This window comes from Alosa sapidissima, chromosome 6, assembly GCF_018492685.1.
Source record: "Alosa sapidissima isolate fAloSap1 chromosome 6, fAloSap1.pri, whole genome shotgun sequence".
Taxonomy (NCBI): domain Eukaryota; kingdom Metazoa; phylum Chordata; class Actinopteri; order Clupeiformes; family Clupeidae; genus Alosa; species Alosa sapidissima.
In genome coordinates, this window is record NC_055962.1 from 37,929,986 (window position 1) to 37,943,566 (window position 13,581).

At 38.8% G+C, this 13,581-nt stretch overlaps 1 protein-coding gene across 1 annotated transcript in view; it reads left to right on the plus strand.

Annotated features, from left to right (window-relative positions):
* The first annotated feature begins 1,165 nt into the window (after positions 1 to 1,165).
* The window catches only part of LOC121711568, a 313,646-nt gene continuing 301,230 nt past the window's right edge, over positions 1,166 to 13,581 (plus strand). The window contains exon 1 of the mRNA XM_042095273.1: positions 1,166 to 1,249. The gene's annotated coding sequence lies outside the window, so the exon portion shown is untranslated. The remainder of the gene's footprint in view (positions 1,250 to 13,581) is intronic.

Here is a 13,581-nt window from a genome sequence, read left to right on the forward strand (position 1 = left end):
AGCTATGGAACGAAAGAGAACGTTATATGGCGACAGAAATCAACAATCAAACAAGCCACTTTGATTTTTTGCTGTTTTCATTAATACAAAAGATGGGTGACCCCCCCTCCTAGACAAAAAAAGTTAGGTGACCCTCCCCTTAACAAAGAATAAAAAGACATGACCCTCCCCTATTTTCCTCCGGTGACCCTGTTTATAAATAACGAACGGTCCCTTATTAACTGACGCTAACTTGATGTGATTGGCTGGATGACCGTTCAATCAAATCAACAGACCTATTTGTGTCTCTCTATGTGTGCGTTATCAGAGCCCACCCTTATTGGACATACGGTTCCAACTCTTTATGTGAGCGTTTATTTCCATATTTTACTTTCGTTTTAATCTGACAAAAAGTGTGGGGGATAGAATCGTGTTCCAGGAAAAGTGTGTACGTTATAACACCCACATCCCCCACGCTTGCTACGCCCCTGCTTGAAGTTCGAATTGCTTTATGGAAGCGTTGTTGCCCAGCTCGCACACACTTGCAAAACATTGAACTGCTTTGAGTGAAGTGCGCTTGCGAGTTGCGTTCCTTCTGTCATTAATAGTCTACTAGATGCTCTTCTTCACACTGAAAACAGTGGCAGTCCTAGCTTGTAACACCCTGATATTTTTTTTGGAATCAATTTGTGATCTGATTGACATCAGACTAGTCATTAGCTAGTTAGTTGTGCACGGTTTCCCGCTCAGTAGTAGCCTTCTCCGATGAGTTTTGTTTTTTTGCCAATATTCTTGTCGCCTTCCCAGAATTCTGAATATCTTTGCTCGCACACTGTAGGAACTGTAAAGTGATTACTGACGCGTTGCACCAAACTCTGCTCAGCTACGAGTAGCCCAGAGAAAGAATCTCCCTTGTGTAAATTCACTCCAAGTTGGCCTACCCCATAAACTGCATGACAGTAGGCTATTTCTATTTATCTGTAAAATTACTGCATGTGTTTGTTCAACTTTATGAAACAGAATTACGCAGGCTATTAAGAACGCACACATTTTGTTTGCGCAAGAAAGACAAAATACAGCGTAGGCGATTTTTTTTTTTTTTTTTTTTTTGGGGGGGGGGTCGTTATCTGGCCCCTGTCCCACCCCTATTATTTACAGTGGGCAGTGGGCACTGAAGTGACATTCACTTCAGGACTCCAAACAGAAGGAATCGCAGAATCTTCAACCCACAATTGTTTTTAAGAGAGAAGGGAGCAGCAGCCACAAGTAGGTAAGATTGGTAGCCCTATTACATCGTTATTGTATTCAACCATTACCTCTCTCACGGTCCGTGGAACGCTTTGCAGTGCTATGTTTTATTTGCAGAATTCACATGAAAAAATATAAAAATAGGCTTAAAAATACGTTATCCATTCTACACAGTAAATGGGTTATTGTTGCATATTTTGATTTTCAATTGAACACAGTTACGGTTTTCTGTTCAGAAGTTAAAAATTGAAATGATGCGTCAATTTTCTAATTTTCCTTTTTTGCCCTTGTGGTTGGACTGAACCATGAGCACCGGTGGGAGAACAGCATCTAGCTGGGCCAGGCTAGAGGGTGGAAGAGAGCGCCGTCTGAAGTTGTGCGTGATTTTGACTCATTACTTTAGAGATTAATAACTAACACTTTCATAACCAACACTTTCATAACATAACTTTCAGCCTATGTTGAACATATCTACAGTACATTTGAATACCATGGCCATGCCATACCATAGCAAATAATTCCCCAAAGCAGAATGCTTTCAAGCATCGACGTCAGTCTAGGCTATACAGGCTACACCAAGCTGTTTGACATGGGACATTTTTGCTTATTTAACACTTTACGCTAGACTATCATTAGGCTAAACGAAGACACAACAGTGAGTATGCCTAATTTATCAGTTTATCCATTTATTAATTTCAACAGCAAATAACCTACATTGCTATAGGCTACGGCTTTAAGTCCATGGTAATGCTCATGTAGGTCTCCAAAGCCTCCCAGAACATGAACATTCTACACACGTAGGGCCTACTCATAAGTGTCAGGATGCAGCAATGTATCCCTCTGCATCTGAAGTTCTGATCTCGAGCTGACATTATCAATCGCTTGGCACCTTGATGCAAGCTGAACTGTGTTTGATAGCCCTCCATCTCTACGTCCGCTGATAAAATGTGATCACCAACACCGCACGCTCTGTTATGTATCAGGTCACCCCCCCTACGCTTGTGGTTCACCCCAACAAAAACGGTAAAAAAGGCAAAAATCCAATATTAACTGAATTTTACTTTTGTTTCCAATCCAGTTTCTGTTTTTTCTTTATCTTGCGTGACTAATGAGACATTTAGAAAATAACAGCAATTATCTATTTGCTGACCAGTTAAAAAAATAGAAAATTGGATTATTGAACACATTTTTTATTTGGATCAGATGGATGGAGCAAATAGAACAAAGCACTGCAAAGCGTTACACGGACCTCTCACCTCCTTCTCTTTGTCTGCTCTACTGCTGGCTTTCCAAACGTTAACTTCGTTGCAGTCTTTGTTCAGGTCAGGTGAATGAAGATTACTGGCAGAAATGAACAAACAGTCAAGTTTATTTGTTTTGGACAATGGATTTGTGGGAATTGAAGTTTATGAGCTGTATTGCGTTCATTAAATAGTTTAGGACACAGAACGTCGTTCTGACATGTCAGAGGTATCTGCAAAGACGTGTCTTGTGACAATGCGTTGATGCAAGGATAATTGCACCGGCTAGTTAGGCCTACTTAATAAATTAAACAGAACTTGAAGAAAAAATGGACATGACCTCTGTGTCCTCAATGGTAGCTTTCTATGGTAGCCTTCTAAAATACAATTTAAAAATGATTTTTTTCACATATGCTGGTTGTTTGACACATTAATATAAAATAGTGATATGGGCCCATAAGGACATTTTGCTGATTACAGTTGCAAAACAAAGTTAACAAGTGAAAATGTGGGAAGTATCATCATTTATAATTAAAAGAATTTTTAGTCATGTAACTGCTTAAATCCACCTTGCTCCAAAACAAATAAAAATGCGCAAATGCTGCAATGACAGATGATAAACAAATTAGACCTAAATAGTGTAGATGGCGATTGACTGCCCATACTGCGGGAAGTGAACTCCGTCACTTCCTGTTTTGCTACTGCCACTGTTTGTAACGCGAGTAGCTGCCGATGCACTAGACTTCCTGCTGTGGAGTCGGAGGAAGTGGTGGGTCACAGGGCTGTGCAGACGACTCTCGTCAGAGGAAGGGAGGAAGTCAGTCAGCAGGTGTGCTTGGGGTAGCAATGAGGGCTTCTGTGGATGCGAAAGAGCCGCCAGCTCCATTGGTGGACTGGGTGGACTAGGGTGCGATCATGGATTGATAAGCATTGATTTTGAAACTAATGATTTGGAGGAGTTGTAAGGGGAGAATGATAGTGAGAGTACTATACACTGGCTACATACCTGTGTAAAGTGAATAAGAGGTATAAAAAGAGAACGGGCCCCTTGATCATTTTTCTTCTGATCGAGCCACAGAGGCTTGAACACATTTTTTCCTTCTTTTTATTTCCTTAGTTTCCTACAGTTCTTTTCCTGTTTTTTGCCTCCCCTGTGTTGCTGAGAAAACATACCGAGAATACCTGGCAACAGAGGCTTCGGCCTACAGATGTGACTTTACTCCAGGTGAATAAGTTATCCGTTTGAGGGCTCACAGGGGTCCCCAACCTTTTCTGTACCATGGACCAGTTTGATTCCCAATTTATTTTCCCGGACCGGGGGGGGGGGGGGGGGGGGGGGTGTTCCATATAGTGTTGTGCATGCATTACTTGAAAAGAACTAGCTCCAGTTATTTATCAACAGTGAAGGTACGAACTAAACGTGCATTACATGCTAAATGAACTAAATGTGCATTACGAAAAAGGCCACATATTATCAGTGGGAGAAGGTTCCATCTGGGGGTGATGGAAGACAGGGACACCCTCAGTGTGTTTAAAATGTCCAGTCAATTGCGCAATTTGATGGTTTAGTTTAGATGGTACAACAGTGCTAAAGGCAGAGCTGGAGTACATGACACAGTCCTCACATAGGTGTTGTTATTGGCAGGGTAGTAATTTCACGACGGCCATGGCCGCCGTTGCCCCTTGAGTTAGCCGTGATGCCCCTTCAGAGGTTTACAGGCCACGGTGGCCTTGGTGCCCCCTTCTTTCAATATTCTGCTTTGCGTCCAACTAATAGCGTATTTTATTAGCCTATGACCTGTCAAAATAATCTTAGCATTCACAGCGCAAATGAATTTAGTCTTTTACGCAGTGGAGAAAGTGACAGCGCACGGCAAGAAAGAAAGTGTGTCCAAATTCACCCATTCTTCTCAGTTGAACTACTCGCAATTCACTAAGTAGCCTACTCATCATACAGACTTCACAAGTATCACATCACATGAAAGAGCTTTTTCTCAGCTTTTAACCAATATAGCCGCTAATTGCTGTGGTGAAACGTTCTCGAGACAAGTAGCCTAAGTAATATGATTAAATTGAATCAAATTTTAGGTTCTGCGCCTATCTCCCTAGCCATTCATCTCGGTGGAATACTTCACCAACCCTTCGTTCAACACATGACAAACCATATATCAAACTAAACAGCAGACCTTACCGAACACAAAGGTGTAAAGCAGTCCCTGTACACTAAGCCGTTCCAGAGTAATCCGGTTTTGAATTTGCAGCAAATTTCGACATGCATGTCTCCAAATTTGGGCTTTAAGTTTCACAATGTTTACATTTTTCTACATAGTTTCATAACAGTCCAAATACAAAATAAATGTTACAAATATCGCCTAGATATCAGTAAACATTCAAATCAGAGGATATACAGCTGACTAAGAGTTTGTGAACGTGGCCTTAATGGGTTTCCCGCAGGAAATGTGTTAGTCAAGGTGGTAGGTCGTCCAACGGGGGGGGGGTCTGTGGGTGTTGCCATCTTGTTTGTGCGATACACTACAGACTCTGTACATTTAACAATTATTTATTAAACACTGCATATTAAATAAATAACCAGCTTCTCAAAATAACAGGTAACAAAGTAATAACACCAAACAAACTATACAGTATACAAATATTTCAAAATATTTCTGTAATTTATGCAATTTTAACAAAGGGGTAGTTGACGTGACATGGCTTTTTCACCGTCACAGAAGATAAAAAATCATTTATATCACATTTTTATCATTTAAAATACTGTAAATGATTAAACATTTTCTTTTTTTACATGCATTTTTTGTTTTAATACCAGAGTTATTTTTTTATTTTTTTTACTTTGAGCCAAACCTCAAAATCGTCCTATGGTGTGACGGTAGACAACATCATTTCATAAATATCAACTTTTATAAATAAAGAAAATAATGTTTAAAAATGTTAATGAACACTCCTGGCATAATTGTGCAAGTGTCTATTTTACTAAGTGCCAATCATTTTTCCTATACATACATTTTTAAAATTGTAGGAATTTCATAAAGTTTGTCACAGAAAAAAATGTCCTTTGGCGTTATGCAATAACTTGATATTAAGTTCGGCAATATTATGGACAACTACATTTAGTTGAAAGACCCCATTCAAGGTCATGTGACTGAAGACTCCTATAAAGCCCATGAGCAGTGCACATTGTAAGTATTTCTCTCAGAATTGTTCAAATATTTAACTATGTTTTCAGACCACTGAAGTTGTTAAGTTTTTTTGTCCTTTGGTGTGACACCCCTAAATTAATTTTTTTTAATCTAAATTTGTATTTTTAACTGCAGGACTATGTAATATTATGCAAATGCATGATGCCAATTGCTAATGACAGTTCAGCTAGTATTAGCATGGTTATTAACTACCACAAAAGCTTAAATGTCCTTTGGTGTGACAGGAAATGTCATTTGGTGTGACACTTTGACCTGTCACACCATAGGACAAAGATGTCACACGATAGGACAATACCTCCTTAAGAAGCTATTAAAACAAATGAATAAAGTTTGTTAACATACTTTTCATTCTTTTTTGACCAGTTTTGATGATTTTAAATTCAATAATGACTTAAATTAAAATGTTTATTGCTGTTTTTTGGAGACTACATAAAATGTTCTGAAGTGTTACTAAAACAACTATAACATAAAGTACATAAATATAAAACTCTTTTTTTAGAACAGAAAGAACTGAGAGAGAGATGAGTGCAAAAGAGAGTTCATAATTGAGTATACATTACATTCATTTCTCTGTTGATCCATTCATCTATATTCTATCATTATTTCTAACAAATATCATGAACAGAAGGCTCTCTGGGAATTGGATACATTCAACATTAAAGGTTGTATCAGCGATGTCAGGCCCAAAAAAGGCCCAAACATAAATGATCACATTCATCTAATCTTTCCTAACAATCCGCTAGCTGTCTGCCCCATAAGCAGGCCGTCAAAAAAATCGTGTCTCTGTAGGCAGCCTAGGCTCCGAGATCTGTACACAAAAACAATTGCTACCAACAAGGGTTGGCAACCCACTCAAATGCAAAATAGAGTGTTTCAACCAATAACCAACAAGATGCGCACTTGAGGGGGAGGGAGTAGCGAGCTAGCTCTCTGTTTTGTTTGAACATCAACAGAAGTGACGTATCCCCGCTACCGCTGATACAACCTTTAAAGCACTAGGAAGGAAGAAACAAACCGAATTGAGGAAGATTTGGAAGGAATCAAAAAAAGAAGCAGGGCAAAGGAAAAGGCATTACTTGACATTCTTAACCACACCACAGTCTCCTGACAGTGTACTGGAGGAGCCAGTGGAACCTCCTGCAAGACCTTTGACCCAACCTCCCTCTGAACTTCCAGTGTTGCCACTAACGAATAGAATTTCATTGTAGATGACTGTGTAAAGTATGATTAAAAACTGCTCTTAGAATATATTTTAGATGGAATGGAGTACATGAATGTTATGCAATGTTTTTAAAATGGAAATTCCCTGTTGAGGATTATGGGCCCTATTTTGGCGTTTAGAAACAGATGGTCAGAGGCGCAAAGTTTCTAGACATTATAGCCAGTCTACAATCACTAATTTAATGGCATGATTTTGTGATCAAACGATGGGCGCTGGGCACAAAAGGGTTGTTCTTATGTTTCTCAATCTGTAATGGGTGTGTTTTGGGTGTAACATCCATTAAACCAATGAGAATGATATGTATCATTCCCTTTAACAGCAAGCAGCGCAACTTCAAACAGCGCATCGGTATTTTGATAGTCAGGGGTGCATTTGAAGGTACACTGTAGCTGCTTGCACGCGAGACCATATGGAACAGGGATCCCACTAAACCTTGCTTTACTAAAACCTTATTTGTGACTAGCAGAGTATAGCCTATATGCATCTACTCGCCTATTATTTGAACTATAGGCAAAGTAAAACTTCACCATAGTCTCGTAGTCAATGACAAAACAGTTCAACACAGTTAAGTACTTTCACTATGGACTGACAAGGGGTTACCATCGAAAACATAGCCTGAAAAAAGCAACACTTAACCCAATAATGTTTGAATGACTGAATAGAAAATCCTAAGGATATTTATTCTGCAGGAGTTGCTGCTTGCTGATCTTGTGACAGTATGTCTTCAGCTGTGCTTTATATCAGTTTTTCGCTATAGACCAGGTTTTTCTTGGTCAGTGGCGTAATGATTATTAGATGGTGTAAGATAGCGATTTTTGGATCATGCGCCAGACCTTATGTCGTTAATTGCCACACCCCTGGGTGCAAGGTTTAATAAAAGTGGAGCGCATGGCGAAAAATTCCTCTCTTTATTGAGTGTAAGATAAGAATAAGCCTTGCATAAGAATCAAAGTTACTTTTGGTGTGCTACGTGTTTTGCACAGTTTATACTTTTGAAAAATAAAAAAACAAATGTTCTCCTTTATCAATGTTACAATAAACACTTCATATATTCTGACTCTCTTTATGCAATGACTATCTTTGTCCTTTGGTGTGACGTTTTGTCCTATGGTGTGACAAACATAAAACAACAGAAAAATAATCTTAATTTCAAAATATCTTTTAGAAAAAGTCAGGTTTGGCATTAGGGGAGTTACAATAATATCTCCTCTTAGATAGCTACAATTTCAAACAGTTTTGTAGGGTTGGCGAATAAGTTTTATTGACATTCATAGGAAAAAGTTAATCAAGTTCATCTATTCATGGTGAAAATGATTCTAATTAGTATTTTGATGTAAAATAAATATCACTTTAAGAAATTAATGTTTTAATAATGTGAACAATTCTGTCTGAGGTATTTTTTTATGTTATTTAATATAATTTCTTCGTACTTTTTTAAATGTCACACCATAGGACACATTTACAATGCAGTTGACTGAAAACGTGAAAATAATATGTTAAGTCATTGACAAAATGAGTGACCAGTACTATTTTCTGAAACTGCAGTTGTCATACTCCATAAATATATGTATTTTTTCTAAAAAAGTGATGTTTTCCAAAAAAAGTACTTTTTCTTGGCCATTTGTCAACTACCCAAAGACTATTACAAACTATAGAACAAGTGCAAAAGGAAGTGCAAAACAACAAAATGTGTGAATGTGATCAGTCACTACTTATGGCAGAGCTGACAACTAGCATGGTTACAACCCATCCTCCTTAGCTTTGGCATTTCAAGGGCCCTTTGGTATTGGACTATTAGACTGTTGCCCTGTTCCGCAAGTCTGTCCCAGAGGTGGGACCAAGTCACTGTTTGGCAAGTCACAAGTAAGTCCCAAGTCTTAGCACTCAAGTCCAAGTCAAGTCCCAAGTAAATACAGAGAAGGGCCAAGTCGAGTCCAAGTCCAAGTCTCATCAAAGCTAAGTCGAGTCCAAGTCCAAGTCCCAATCTTTTTCAAGTCCTGAACAAGTCATCAGGTACTCTTCACTTAATAATGGCATTATTAGACTATCGATCATAATTTTAACACTTCCATCTAATCCACAGAATTTTATTTTATAAATACAGATTAAAATATGTTCAATGTTTCTGTCTTGAAATCTTTTACAATATATGCATGCGCATACAATATACACATGTGCATGCCTGAGTAATCTGTACAAAACGGATAGCTACATGACAAATATATATATATATATATTGTTTTTCCAAATTGCAGAGCCCACTATAAGTATGAGTAATAATTTGACTGATGGCATTTCACTGCACTAGGCCACAGATTTGCCTGCAAACAATTTATTAGGCTGTCGGTCAGTGGCGACTCATAAGGGAAGCCAAGGTCAACACTTTTATATTATTTAAAAGATAATAATCACAGTAATTTTGTTTTAAAGTATTAATTTCTTAAGAAATACTACACATTTGATGCTGTTTATCTCATTTGTAAATGGTGCACTGTCACTTTAAGCCCATTGTGTGCCACTGTCCACACATTCTCATAATTATCTTTTTTTTACCAGCTCCATTCCTATGGCTAGTCCACAAACGCAAACATTGTTTGTGCCACATGTATAGCACAATATTAACAATGATAAGCATGATATTAAGTTGGCACAAACAGCTTTCATTCCTTTGGAAATAGATGCATGTATGACATGATGCTTGCTTGACATTTTCTGTTTGCAATTAAATGTGAATTATGAGCCTGGTAGCCAGTAGCCACCTTGCTAGCTGAGTGGAATGCGTTTCAATCGGCATATCAATGTGCTTCATGTAAACAAATTATTGAATAGGCCTACTTCAAGACTCACCATTTCCATTACACAAAGGCAAAGACAACTCTTCATATTCTTGTCCACTTTCCAAATCACAGTGAGTGCAGCCTATGTCATAGTGACCTGGATCTCAGTTTATAACAGTAGTAAGAACCGGATAAATCCGCAATTTCCCCAAATCTCGTATTTGTTGCCTTCATGATTTCCTTTTATACGTTTCTTATATTTAAAAGAAAATATCAATCATCATCAACAATGACAAGCCAGCTGGACCCTGCCACTCGTTTTCTCTCCTTCTCGTGCGTGCTTAGATGGGGTTCTCAATTAAATGCAGTAGGCTAGCATAAGTTCAAGTTGGATCTTAATGGAGAGGACTCGAAAAGTATCATCTTTATGCAACATGCTGTTGGTGCATTTTGACATTGTAAACGTTCTCTAACAAGAGTGCAAATCAGTTTGCAGTAAAGCTACAAGTTATTGGCTAAATGTTGGTCGTTTCTCTGTCTCTTGGTGCCCTACACACAGTGCGTAACGCATGTGGGGGTAGCGGCAGCACTGAACTGTGCTCTGGACTGGCCGCTTGTCTCCGCTATTTATTTTTTTAAGTCGCGGAGGGAAAGCATCTCTGGGGTGACTGGTCCACGATCAGGAAATTGAGTTTTTGACTCGAGACATGTCAAGTCATCACAAGTCAAAGAGGCAAAGTCCGAGTCAAGTCTCGAGTGAATAGTATTCAAGTCCAAGTCGAGTCGCAAGTCATGCCGAATTTTATCAAGTCAAGTCTGAAGTCATTAAAATCATGACTCGAGTCTGACTCGAGTCCACATGTCTGGTCTGTCCTGATCTATACACCGAGAGTGAATGAAGTTTAGATTATTTTATAGTTTTGTGTAATATGGATGGAATTTGAGCGGAGCGCTTTTTAATTTAGAGGCCGGAGTGGCCGCTCTGTTCCGCTCCGATACCGCTCGCACGAGTCTGAGGCTTGCCCAAACCCACCCAGAATTCATGTCTTCCTAATGAAACCAAGACCGTTAAATTTCAAAGATATTGGCCATAGTAGCCTAAGTTCGTGGATGGCGATGGAGTTAGCTAAATCATTTAGAAAGCATAGCCTACTCGTAGCCACGGGTGGGCCTGGACCTGGTCTATTTGTCAGTCTTGCCCGTCCGATTAGAGGGCTTTCCTTCGTTTAAGCTCACCATCTTAAAAAGACGCGCAAGTCAACACTGCGCTGAGAGCTGGGGGGTATTCCATCAACCTCGCTAAAGGCCAAACCTGGCTTATTTTGATAAGTCTCGCTAATTTTAGTGAGAATTCCGTTCCATTAATGAGGTTAACGTGAATCCCAGTTTGGTAACCATGGGAATTTATGCCACAGAACTAACCTGCTCCGTAGCAGGTTAACTTTCAAGCTAAATTAAGCGGTGTTGCAAAAAAATTAAAAAATCAGTCGGAAAACGAGTCCAAAAAGATGGTTCAGTCAACCTGTGCTCTCGTCACCTGTAGCCTATAACTTCAAAAATAGAAGTAGGCCTAAATGTTTTTTTCCGACAGTGCACCAAGCATGGATTTAGGCTACACATTCACTAGCTCCAAAGAATTTATGAAGATTATACGATTAAAAATGTTTTAACTTCACATGCGTGTGGTTCTAGGAATCGTGCTACGGAAAATTTCCTCAAGCAAAGGTCCGGAGCATCATAATGTTTAACGTGCGTGTTTACGCAGATAGATAGATAGATAGATAGATAGATAGATAGATAGATACTTTATTGATCCCCAAGGGGAAATTCAAGAAATAGAAGATTGTAGGCCTAGCCAGGCCTAATATTTAATGTGAAATAAAATAAGTAGCCTAAAAGGCAACATTTGAAATGAGGAGAAATAAGGCAAGATAAGAGTAGCCTAATTGGGGAGAAAAACTGAGTAGCCTTGGCTATTTTTAAGATTTTAACGTGAACTTAAAATAAAATTTGAGCTGAGACAAGGATGGATATTCCACAGCTGGTTCCTTGAACCCATTAATCAGCAAGTTTAATTTATTTTTTTTAGTTTTTTTATGTTGACCCGAAATCCTGGAAACCCAGGAATATCACGTTGTTGGGCAGTGAATGCATGTAGGCTTAACTAGATTGTGGTGGATCAATCATATTGCCTTCTTAAATCGTAAAATATTCTGTGGTCTCAGTTCACTGTTGAATGGGCCTAGCCTATGCTTGCTCAAAATATATGCTTTGTAGAGGTGCTTCAAATTGGCGCTTAAAATTGCCTGTCTCAGAATATAGGCTATAGGAGAGGTCCAATTCCGCGCAAAACTGTCACATCCATATTTAGTTGGCGTTACGGACGTGACAGTTTTGCGTGGTATTGCCCCCGTATCGTTTTATAAAGCTCTGTTCTCGCTGTCTAGCTTTCTCCTTTTTGAGCAATCGATTATTTGAAAATAACTTACTTATCGTTAACTTAGATATCCATCTGGGGCCGGTTCCCCGATAACGCTCACTCTTAGCGCGCTAAGAAGACTCAAGATATATCTTTCCAAAGTTGTTTATGTTCCTAAGTGTGTTTCCCGAAGTGTCCCTTAGGAAGCTTCTTAACACGCTGCCTCTTACGTTCGACGTTACAAAGGTGCTGTCCCAAGTGAAGGTGCTGAATTAGTTGGCATCGATTGCTCAGGAATCGATTTTCTACTTCACGCGAAGGTGCATGACGGCGTTAAGAAAGACAACACGTTCTGCAAATAAAACATTCCTCAAATTATTCCAGTGACATTTATTTTAACATAGTTTAAGTTATCAGTAAAATATAAACTATTAACTAAACTAGAGAATGTAATTCCAGGGAATTATGAGTGCATGAAAATGAAGCTAGGACAGACATAGCATAGCTTAATAAAAAGTTGATAGTTTAGACGTAGACAGTTTAAAAGTTGAATGTAGGTAGTTTAACAGTTGTTAATAGACATAGAGTTTAATAGACAGATAGTTTAATGAATGTTGAAAGTTTAAAAGTTATATGTAGATTGTTTAAAAGTTATTGACAGACTGATAGTTTAATGCGTGTTGATAGACAAATAGTTTAAAGGCTCTGTACTGACAGTTGGAATGGCTCTAATGTTTGCTAACAGTTATGCTAACAAAGCTAATTTGACCAAGTTACTTAGTTAACTTAGCTCATGTTTTCTAGAAGTTTTGGAAAAAATGCTAACAATGCTAACCATGTGACTTAGCTAACTTAGCTAATCATTTTTAGCACTTATGCTAAAATGCTAACTATGTTAACAATGTTAACATGGTAACTGTGCTAACCACATTGCTTAGCTAACTTAGCTAATCATTTGTAGCAGTTTCAATAAAAATGCTAACATGATAACTATGCTAACCATGTGACTCAGTTAACTTAGCTAATCATTTTTGAAACAGTTGTGGGCAGAGGAAATAGTAGTCTTAAAAGGGACACCAGGCAACGTTTTCGTGTTAATTACTTATCTTCGTAAGTCGTTATATGGTTAAATGACTCATTACAGGGCGAATGAAGACTCTCGCCCGCCCCTACTGCCTGTAGGAAGAATATCCCGCTTGCAAGTTCAGTGTATCGTACCCGGCGACCGAAGCAGTTTCAGTTTCCATCCTGCATCCACAGCACAGAGGGAGGCTAACGAAACGCTAGTGATTGTTGCAAACGTGTGTATAATGGCAGAGCCGGCGAAGAAGCAGCGAAAACCCTTGACGGAAGATGCAAAGAAAAGGAAAAGATCTTCAGTCCGAGCGAGGGGGAGTTTCGTAGAGAAAAAGCATCAGGCTTGCCTGGTGTCCCTTTAAGAGAGCCATATTGTATGCTTAAAGCCTGAGACAGAGTA